Below are 10700 nucleotides of genomic sequence, written 5' to 3'. Positions count from 1 at the left end.
CTCCTCATTTTTTCTGATTCTGTTTTCCATTACCTGGTCCGTCTGGGAGATTCTTTCCACCCTGTCTTCGAGCTCGCTTATGCGGTCTTCTGCCTCATCAATCCTACTAATCATACCTTCTACTGTGTTCTTCAGTTCAGAAATTGTATTTTTCATTTCCTCTTGGCCTTTGCTGATGGTTTCTATTTTCTTTTTCATGTTGGTATAGTTTGCGAAGAGTTCATTGTAGTTCCCCTGTAGTTTCTGGTAGCTCGTTGTAAGCTCTTGGAATTTCCTGATAACCAGTGCTTTGAATTCAATATTTGATAGTTGACTTACCTCTATCTCATCTAACATTCTCTCTGAGACTTCCTCCTTTTCTTTCATTTGGGGATTGTTTCTTTGTCTTCCCATTGTTTGTGATGCTCTTCTTGTTGGCCTCAGCTTCTTAGATTGATCTGTTCTGGTACCCTGAGTTTATGGTGTGAACTTCTGTGGTAGGATACCTGTGAAATTCAGTGGTGCAGTCTCCTGTAGGTATCTTGGTGTTCTCCGCTTCCAATACTCCTCTGGTTGGTTTCCAGCTAGTCAAATCTTTTCTTCTGGTCTCACTAGCTGCAGCAGCCTGAGGGGCTGTTAATGTGGCTTTTCTTGCGCCTGGGTACACTCAACTGGTCTCGCCAGTACCCCGCCCTCCCCCGCCAAGATCCAGACTGGCACCGCTCTCCCGTGCCCTACTGAGAGCAGATTTTCTCCCAGGCTTTCCAGCCCTGGTCTGGCGTGAGGGCGTGTGCTCCCATTCAGGCTTTCCTGTTCTCATAGTCTTGGGTGCAGACCTTTCCCTGTGTTGTGGCTGAACACACAGGGCAACTCACAATTCTCCCAAACCAACAGCAACAGCCTGACTCCCTGTGTTTCCCTGTCTGTGCCAGCTGAGTAGGGATGGGGCTGGCGACTGGCTCTCTTCCAGGGGCCCAGCCAGCAGCCCAAGACTCCCCGAGACTGTTTGAGAGCAGGTGCAGGTCCCACGCCACAGGGATCACCCCGGGTGACTCTCAATTCCCCAAGCTGAGAGTCTGCACAGACCCCTCGCCGTTGGGAAAGCACAGGCGACTGGTGGTTCCCCATGTCGAGGGCCTGCGCGGGCCCTGGGAAGCCGGGAAGGCACGGGTGACCCACAGCCACCCAAGCCAAAGGCTACGGCTTGACTCCCGGTGCCTCCCAGTTTGCGCTGGCTGAGCAGGGATAGATCTGGTCTGCACCGGGTGAGTAGGGATGGAGCTCGCAACTGACTCACTTCTAGATGTCCTGCCAGCAGCCCAAGACTCCTTGAGACTGTTCGAGGGTTGGCACAGACCCTGAGAAGCAGGAAATGCTCGGGCCAGGGAATGCTTGGGCAACTCTCAGTTCTCCCAAGCTGGCAACCTGACTCCATGGGTTATCAGAGCTTTCTGGTTTGCTTCCGAATGCTCACTCCTCTCTCTGCCACTACTGGCAGACCGATCTCTTATGGTGTTTTCCAATCTGCATCCTGCCAGATGGAGGGGGGGTGCCAGTGACCAATTCTCTCCCAGAGTCGGTGTTGCCCACCCTCAGCTCTCAGAGACCGGGGTGGCCAGCCAGGGCCCTGGCACAGCCTGTCGGGAGGCCTGCCGCCACCTCTGCGCTGCTCCCTCGTACCTTGTTGATCTGCAGTCATCTCCTCTCCTCAACCTCTGGTCATTCAGTGTCTGCTACACTCTCTGGAGTCCTGCCTTCTTATATGCTGGGTCTCCGTTGGGCATCTGCTGTGCTCCTCCGCAGATCAGCCAGGTCCTTCTCCGGTGCGTGGAGAGAAGCAAAATCCTTTGTCCTACTGCGCCGCCATCTTCCTTTGAATCCCCTCCTTGTTAGGATTTAAAAAAATTAAATTGATAAATTAGATGACTAAACAAAGTTATATGAGCTTTTCTCACCACCATTTACAAATGTGAAGAAGAAAATTACATTAAACACCAATACATTATAGTAACAAAATAATCATGTTTATTCTTTTGCATGGATGCACATATTGGTAGAGTTATTATAAAACTTAAAAAAAGATTTCTGAACAAATAAAAAGAGAACGTTCAAAATACAGCCCCTTCTAGATCTTTCCAAAGTAAATAAAAATGGAGAGGTTACCATTATAATTGATCACATGAAAATATTTCCACTTTCACACAAGGATCCTAAATATTAGGGCTCAGTTACAGAAAATTCTCATTTATTTACACGTTAGAAAATCACCCTTCCAAATATTTGAAACATGTCCAGCCTCATCACAGTAAACTGTAGGGACTGAAACACTGAAACACTGAATAAGGAATGTGTAAACTTAGATATTTTTTGGCCTGTCACCCACCAGCTTCAGAATTCTAGGGGCTCTACAAAGTACAGGACGTATCTAAAGCACAAATATATAGGAAGTCTTTTAGATCATGTCCTCAGAACTCCCAGTATTCCCTTTTGCAGCCATACCAGCTGGAGCAAAATTAGGTTTAAGGTTCTGAATATGCAAAACACATGGTTTATTCTTGTATTGTTAATTATTATATTATTTTTCCATATGAACTACTGTAAACCTACTTTTGCCACACCCCTTATTGGAGAAGAAGGGTTTCCACACACATACAATGGAGATGTGGTATTTGTATATGCACTGGAAGTAGGCTCTGTGGGGTGTCCAAATGTGATCAATTTTGAAAGGTAAATGGTAACCCAAAATGATGACTAGTTCCCCTCTGACTTTGTTAGCTTTAAGGCAACATGATGCCAAAATTCTCAATTGACTAATAAGTTTACTGGTAAGCTTAAATTAGAGTGCTTGTACATATTCTTTTTATATATTCAAATAACCTGCACCAAACCAGCCTTGAAACAGATGTTAAAAGAGAATGGAAATATTCAAGATATATCTGGAACTAATTCAAAAGAACCTCTCCTTAAACATTCTAGAAAGAAAAAAGTCTTGGTTATTCTTCCCCAACTATATAGTGAGAATATGGAACTTTTAGGGTTAGCAAGGGGGAATACATATTTCTTGAGAAAACCCTTGCCCACTCTTAGGTAAGGCCATACATGTCCTCTGAAAAAGTCATTGATTTATTTGAATCATACTTTCTGGTCTGAAATGTTTCATATTAAGCATTATTTTGTGAGGAGTTGCAGAGATGTGAACTCTAAAGGGTGAGAACAAAGAGAAAAGTACAGAGCCCAGAATTCCTTGATGAGAACATACTCACCTGCCCACATTTCCTTTGTCACAGAAGCCACTAGAGAGCTGTGAAGCAGGGCTACCATTCTGGTGCACTGATCAACACACACACACACTCGCACTCCTCCTTCCAAAGCTGAGATGCTTTCTCGGCTACAGAAAACATTATGCCACTGGCACCAGAGCTGAATTACAGGCTGTCCCACCCCTGCCACATCGCTTCCACCTCTACTTTGGGTCATAGCCTTCCACCTTTCCTAATTAACTCAGCTTGCAGTGTCCTTTCCCATCCTTCCATCTCTATAGCATTTCCCAAGTTCCTCGATAATATTTTTGGGAGTCTTTGTTCTAAGTGGAAGCATGAAACACTAGGGAGGTGAAACATCCAGAATCAAAATGAACTATGATCAAGATATGATTGGGAGACCCTGGAAAAATTTACTTATGCCTGCTCAGCCTAACTTCTTGCCCCATTAACTATCTGAGTGTTCTTGATTCCAATGAATGGCCTTGAGCACTGGTTCATGGTAGATGTTTGGTACATCTTTACCCATGCCCCTGCCCTTTGGACCCTCTCCCATGTGCATGCCCCTTGTATTTCTAACTATACTATGAACTCCTCAAATAAGGCGAATACTTCTCTTGCAATGTAGCATGGTATAATTTGAAGTTAAAAATAATGGGTTCAAATTTAAGCTCCCCCATACATTTCCCTTCCTATCTATGAAAGTTTGAAGTTATTAGGTCTCTTGAAGACCCAACTCCTTCATCAAGTGGGGTTGTACTAATAGTCATCTGATAGGGTTGACATAAGAACCAGTGACATTAGTACCTAGCACATTATGGGTACTTGGTTAAATGTTTAATAAATATTAATAAAGAAATCATCCTCTTCCTTATAAATGTTCTTTCATTTTAGATAGGATGTACCTAAATAATGCTTCTGCCTAGCCCTCAGCACTAAGAGGAATGGGATTTTTCATTCCAGTTTTGGTAAAAAAATTCTCCCCAAATCATGTCTCCTCAGTCAGTGAACACTGAAGATTCCTGACTGAGAGGAGAACAGCTTAATGAGGCATAAAGCAGCCCAAACCAAACTGCTGGGGCGATTGACTAAAAGACAGTTAATTTTAGGATTTAGTGTTAATCCAAATTTTCCTCTTTCTCTTTTGCCTAAACTTATCCTCCTAAGTGGATGCAGCAGGAAGTCAACATCAAGAAAAATTTCCCAGAAAGACAATTTATTTATTCACTGTCCTGTGCGTGAAGAGGGCTCTAGAGATGAATTTACAAAATAGAAAAAATTGGCTGGATTATTAAATACCATTTTTCAATAAACCTGAGTAAGATCTTATCACCAAATGGAATTTTCCTGCAGAAGCCAGGACAATAAAACTTTTAACAAAAATCTAATTTTAGTTTTGAAGTTCATTTAGACATTTCTTTAAAAATTTAGTTTATGGGATTTTCTACTTTGTCTGATAAAGGATGATGAACTTTATTTTTTTTAATTGCTTTGTTGTTGTTCATTACAGTTGTCTGCATTTTCTCTCCACCCCAGCCAAACCCACTTCCCTCCCTTGTTTCCTCCCTCCTCCTTGGTTTTGTCCATGTGTCATTATAGTAGTACCTGAAAACCCTTATCCCCAGTGTCCTTTCCCTCCTCCCCTCTGGGTATTGTTAGATTATTCTTAATTTCAATGTCTTTGGTTATATTTTGTTTGCTTTTTTGTTGTTGATTATGTTCCTGTTAAAGGTGAAATCATATGGTATTTGTCCCTCACCTCCTGGCTTATTTCACTTATCATAATGCTCTCCAGTTCCATCCATACTGTTGCAAAGGGTAAGAGCTCCTTCTTTCTCTCTGCTGTGTAGTATTCCATTGTGTAAATGTAGCATCATTTTTTAAAGATTTTTATTTATTTTTAGAGAGGGGGAAGGGAGGGAGAAAGAGAGGGAGAGAAACATCAGTGTGTGAGATATACATCAATTGGTCTCCTCTCATACACCCCCAACTGGGGACCTGGACTGCAACCCAGGCATGTTCCCTGACTGGGAATCAAACCAGTAACCTTTTGGTTCAAAGGCTGGCACTCAGTCCACTGGGCCACACCAGCCAGGGGATATAGGTGAGTTTTAACCACACACACATACATATACAAAAGCAGGGAGAGCAATTTCATACACACAAAAATTGTAATCTACATCTCAAAAACCAGTGGTTATGGCAGCAGAGCCAGAATTTGTAGGAGAGACTTTCCATTTTCAAGTTTCCCTGGGCCCAGCCTGGTCACCAAGCAGTGGCCTCTCCTCTCACCTCCAATAGAGGGAAGGGCAGTCACCAAGCCACAACTCTTGGTTGACTCCATAGGCATTTCCAGTCTAGCAGATTCAAGTGACGCTTTGGGGAAGGGAGCACCCAAGATGTAACAGTTGAGAATCTTGGTATGAAAACACAGGCAGTAGATGGTCAGCTGAGAGTGCACACTGGGACTCGGCCAATGGTGGGTTCAAGTACTGGCTCTAGAATGTTAACAACATGACCCACCCTGGGATGAAGTGATGTACAGAAAGCACTAGAAAAACACCTGGGTTATAAGTCTACTAGACATCTTGACTTATTTATAGATCAAGTTGCCTTCAAGCAGTTCATAAGTACATTCTGGTTGAATTGGTACAATTACGGTGTCAACACCCATTCTACAGACAGAAAAATGGCTCCCTACATCTCCTGGCTTGTGCTGGTCAGAGGGGGTGAACTGGGCATGCCTGGGGAGAGTGTGCAAGTGAGTAAAGAGGTTGTGGTGAGCCACTTGAGCTTGGAGGGAGGTAAAGACTCTCCACCAGCTCTGAGGATGGAAATGCAGAAGCCTGGTCACCCTTCCCTGAGCATGTGGCTGGTCTGCAGAAATTGCTGAGGTTGACGGGGTCAGTGTACCTGGCCTACAGTCCCAGCACAGGTCTGTTCACAGGAACATGAGACTGCAGGAGGAATGACAAAGCCAGATTTGGTGCTCCAGGTTAAACCAGTGGATACAGGATTTGAAGCAGGGAGCACAGAAAGTTGGTGAACATGTTCTTAGGGACATTGCTGAGTTCTCAGCATCCTGGGAAGTTGACCCATGCTGCACAGATGTGCTGATCAGCTGCCCACAGGCCAGGCCACCCCTATCCAAAGTTCGAGCAGCAAGCCAAGGCTCTGGGGGGCAAGGCTCCTTTGGTGCATAGTACTGCCCATGGAGCTAGTCGCAGATGTGTGATCATGGAAGCAGGTGCTGTGTCCTTTTAGGAAGGTGTCTTGTCTTAGTGGTAGAGGAAGAGGCTGCCTACTTCTTGGCAGCAGCCATCAGCAATGCCAGCTTTTTGAGCAGGCTGGAGCTGGCTTTCATCACCACATCATGTTTAAGCTTCTTCTGGATCCCGAACCTCCAGGCCCTTCTTGAGCTTTTGCTGCTGCACAATGCGTGCCTTCTTGGGAGCGATAACACAACCTCCCTTCTTCAGGCTGGGTTCCACTCTGAGGCCACAGCTACCACCTTGCTCTTGGATGGCCTCTGTGCCTGGAATTTACATTGCCCCTGTGCCTTGATGGGGCATATGCTAGAAGAAGTTTGAACCACTCATTTACTGATGGGCACTTAGGTTGCTTCTACTACTTGGCTATTGTAAATTATGCTGCCATGAACATTGGGGTGCATGGTTTCTTTTGGATTGGTGTTTCAGGGTTCTTAGGGTATAATCCCAGCAGTGGAATTGCTGGGTCAAAAGGCAGTCCCATTGTTAGTTTTCTGAGGAAATTTCATACTGTTTTCCACAGTGGCTGTACCAGTCTGCATTCCCACCAACAGTGTAGTAGGGTTCCTTTTCCTCCACATTCTCTCCAACATTTGTTTGTTGATTTGTTTCTGATGATCATTCTGACCAGTGTGAAGTGGTATCTTGTTGTGGTTTTAACTGGCATCTCTCTGATGGCTAGTGATGCTGAGCATGTTTTCATATGTCTCTGGGCCCTATCTATGTCTTCCTTGGAGAAGTGTCTGTTCAAGTCTTTTACCCATTTTTTAATTGGGTTTTTTGTCTTCCTAGAGTGGAGTCATGTGAGTTATTTATATATTTTGGAGGTCAAACCCTTGTCCAAGTTATCATTAGCAAACATGTTTTCCCATATTTGGTTCTCTTTTTATTTTAATGCTGTTTTCTTTAGCCACGCAGAGCTTTTTAATTTGATGAGGTCCCATTTCTGTATTATTTCCTTCATGTCCTTTCCTTTAGGGGACATATTGATGAAAATGTTGCTGTGTGGAATGTCTGAGATTTTCCTGCTGATTGGGGGAAGACGCATAAAATGGAGTAAAAATAACCTCTTCAACAAATGGTGTTGGGAGATCTGGACAGCTACATGCAAAAAAATGAAACTCAATCACAAACTTACACCATACATGGAAATAAATTCAATGTGGATAAAAGACTTAAGTATTTTTCCTCTAGGACCGTAAAAGTCCTAGAGGAAAGCATCGACAGTGAACTTTATATACGACTTTCCATCAGAGTTTAATAAATAGTAGTTCAAATGTAGTTCACAGGAGTTAATGACCTCTTCTCTTCAGTTCCATGTAGCAGATAAAACTGAGCTCACTAGAGTTTTCCTTCTGCAGAGTGACTGGTCAATATTTTGCTACTTGCTCTGTCAATGCCATCAAAATATTGTTTATAATTTTAAGAACAAGCATGTAATTTTCTTCTCCAACAAGAGCAATTAGGCACTCACTAAATAATTGACAAAAATACTTAATTCTAGGGATTTCTTGAGGATTTGCTACTATTAAAAAAAGAATTTGAAATAAAATTTTCCTTCATTTATTCAACATGTTATTTTTATTTTCACACCTGATGATGAAAACTATGTTAGAGTTTATCCCCCTGCCAATCACAAATTCCAGACTCAAAACTGGTCTACAAGAGCCTCTATATGGTGTGCATGTGTGGGTCTTACGTCAGTGAGAGAAAGCCCCATTTATTTAGGCCTTTACCAATTAAGAACTCCAAAGGGCACCAAGAAATTTTGGTCCTTAGAGCTTTAATTTCAGATAACAAGATGCTGTCATCAAGGACATTTACAGCTGGAACCCTTTCCCCTGTCTTGGCAGATGCCAAGACAGCTGCACCTTCATCCTCAGGCTGTCAGGCTAAGATCTATCTATTCAGTCACTTAAATATCTCAGTCACTGCAAATATCTCATATGCAGGCATTTTACTTAACACTTACTACTGAAATGCCCTTGGCAGTCTAACAATTCATAGGCCAGCCTCTTAACCCTTGACTTTACAAGTTAAAAAGGAAGGAAGAGAGTAGTACCAAGTCGTCTGTCCCCATTTCAACAGTCACTTTCTAGAATATTTTTGTCTCACTGTTTTCTCCCAAAAGGACAAGTCCAAGAATAATACTTTAAATTATTCAAATAAGAGTATCACTCCCCCTCCTTCTTTTTGTCTCTCTCTCTCTCCCCACTCCCAGTAATTTTCCACATTAACCTAATATCAAGGAAATGGAGAAGATCATTAGCCCACCTCTCTGACACCACCCTACCTGGCTCATGAACACTGCAGCTTTCCTAGGAGCTGACATTTCTTCAGTGTCGTCATGTGCTGAGTACTGTTCTTGCCCCATTGGTAGCAGGAGTGACAGGTTGTTCAAGAATCCTTGAACCCTGCCTCAGTTACAGAGACCCAAAAGTAATTTTAGAGATTACCTTTTTGGATGATAACACAATCAGAGTTTGAGCAGAAGACAATATTGTAACAATATCTAGCTCTTGCGTTATAAAATGCAGGCAATTTTTAAAAATATTTTTAAATGTTTTCAATTACAGTTAACACTCAACATCATTTTTATTAGTTTCAGGTGTACATGATAGTAGTTAAATAATCACATACTGTACAAAGTGTTGTCCCCACTCCCCACAATGTTTCCAATATCTACCTGGTACCATATATAGTTATTAGAATATTATTGACTATATTTCTAATAACATTGATTATGTTGTACTTTATGTCTCCATGATTATTTTGTAACTAGCAATCTGTACTTCTCAATCCTTTTACACCCAGTCCTTCAAACCCCTTCCATCTGGCAACCATCAGTCATCTTTTGTGTCTATGAGTCTATTTTTGTTTCATTTGTTCATTTATATTGTTCTTTAGATTGCACATATAAGTGAAATCATATGGTATTTATCTTTCTCTGACAGACTTATTTTGCTTAAAATGAAGCCCCTGCATCCATCTTTGTTGTCACAAATAGTAAGATTTCATAAAAATGTGGAACACTTCACAAATTTGCTTATCATTTTTGCACATGGGTCATGCTAATCTCTGAATCATACAATTCAAATATATGTGCTGCTGAAGCAAGCACCAGGGTACTTTTTATACAGGGTGTCATGATCAAATACACACATTATAGCAACTGAGATAATTAAAAAGTAGTTTAACATTTTCTTGAATCTCTTGAGGAACATTAATAATAACACTTGTTTAAGTCTTGTTCTTTTTACCTCTCATTTTCACACATCTTTTGGCCCTTCAAAAATGTTCACTCTGTGAATCTCTTCCTCTCAACTCCATTTCCCAGATCTTCTTGGCACCTACCCCCATGCCTTTCTTAGCTTTATTCCTGTCCCCTTTTCTTTTCACCACTAGTCCAATCTCCAATCCACCATAAAGCCTGGGAACTTGGCTGACAAAAGCACCAGAGTATAAATATGAAGTTTATGTTCTACTGAGGGAATACAGATGATAAATAAATAAGCATAAACCAAAATAATCAGAAACAGTGTGATTTTTTATGGACATAGTACCAGAAAAAAATAGAAAATGGTAAACTAAAAACGAGTGCTTGTAGAAGAGGAGGATGAGAGTCAATGTGGATTAAAGTCATGTTAAAGCTGACATCTAAATGGCAAGAGAAAGTTAGTCTTAAAACACCTGAGAGGAAAGTTTTCTGAGAAGGGGGAACAACTACAACAACTGCACTAAACTATAAATAAGCTTAGCATAATTGTGCTTATGTGGTAGAGGAAGAAGGAGATGCCTGGAACTGACTTGTAGAACTACCTCTTTTTACTCCCTCATATCAACACCCTGAAGTCTGAACACAACAAAGGAGGGGCTGCAGTAGATCTTCTTACTCTTTATCAAAGTTCTCTGTCCCACCCTGTGGGAGGAATATACTACCCCGTGCCATTGAACTGAGGTGTGGTCATGTGACTTGTTTGGACCAGTTACGTGTGATGTGCATTAATTCCAGGCAAAAGCTTTTATAGCCAAATTCACTTCACCGTGTCCTTTCTCTTTCCCCTCTGCCAGGTCATCAGCAGTGTTCCAGAAAACAGCTGTTCTGTTAGTCCTGGAATGAAGAAGAAATGATGTGTAACAAAGTTTTAGCCAAAGTGCTGTGGAAGTAATAACTGTTGTTTTAACCACTGTG

General features: G+C 42.0%; 1 non-coding gene and 1 pseudogene across 1 annotated transcript; both read right to left on the bottom strand.

Annotated features, from left to right (window-relative positions):
• Positions 1 to 6302: 6302 nt before the first annotated feature.
• On the bottom strand, positions 6303 to 8882 carry LOC118993982 (leydig cell tumor 10 kDa protein homolog; annotated as a pseudogene).
• Positions 8883 to 9526: 644 nt separating this feature from the next.
• Positions 9527 to 9629, bottom strand: LOC118994023 (U6 spliceosomal RNA). Its single transcript, XR_005067982.1, has one exon. It is a non-coding gene; the product is annotated as a U6 spliceosomal RNA (small nuclear RNA).
• Between the last annotated feature and the right edge of the window lie 1071 nt (positions 9630 to 10700).

This window comes from Sturnira hondurensis, unplaced genomic scaffold (genome assembly GCF_014824575.4).
Source record: "Sturnira hondurensis isolate 20B ecotype Veracruz unplaced genomic scaffold, ASM1482457v3 Scaffold0008992, whole genome shotgun sequence".
NCBI classification, from domain to species: Eukaryota; Metazoa; Chordata; class Mammalia; order Chiroptera; family Phyllostomidae; genus Sturnira; species Sturnira hondurensis.
Note: the sequence above shows the minus strand (reverse complement) of the source record. Positions and strands in the feature narration are given on the sequence as shown.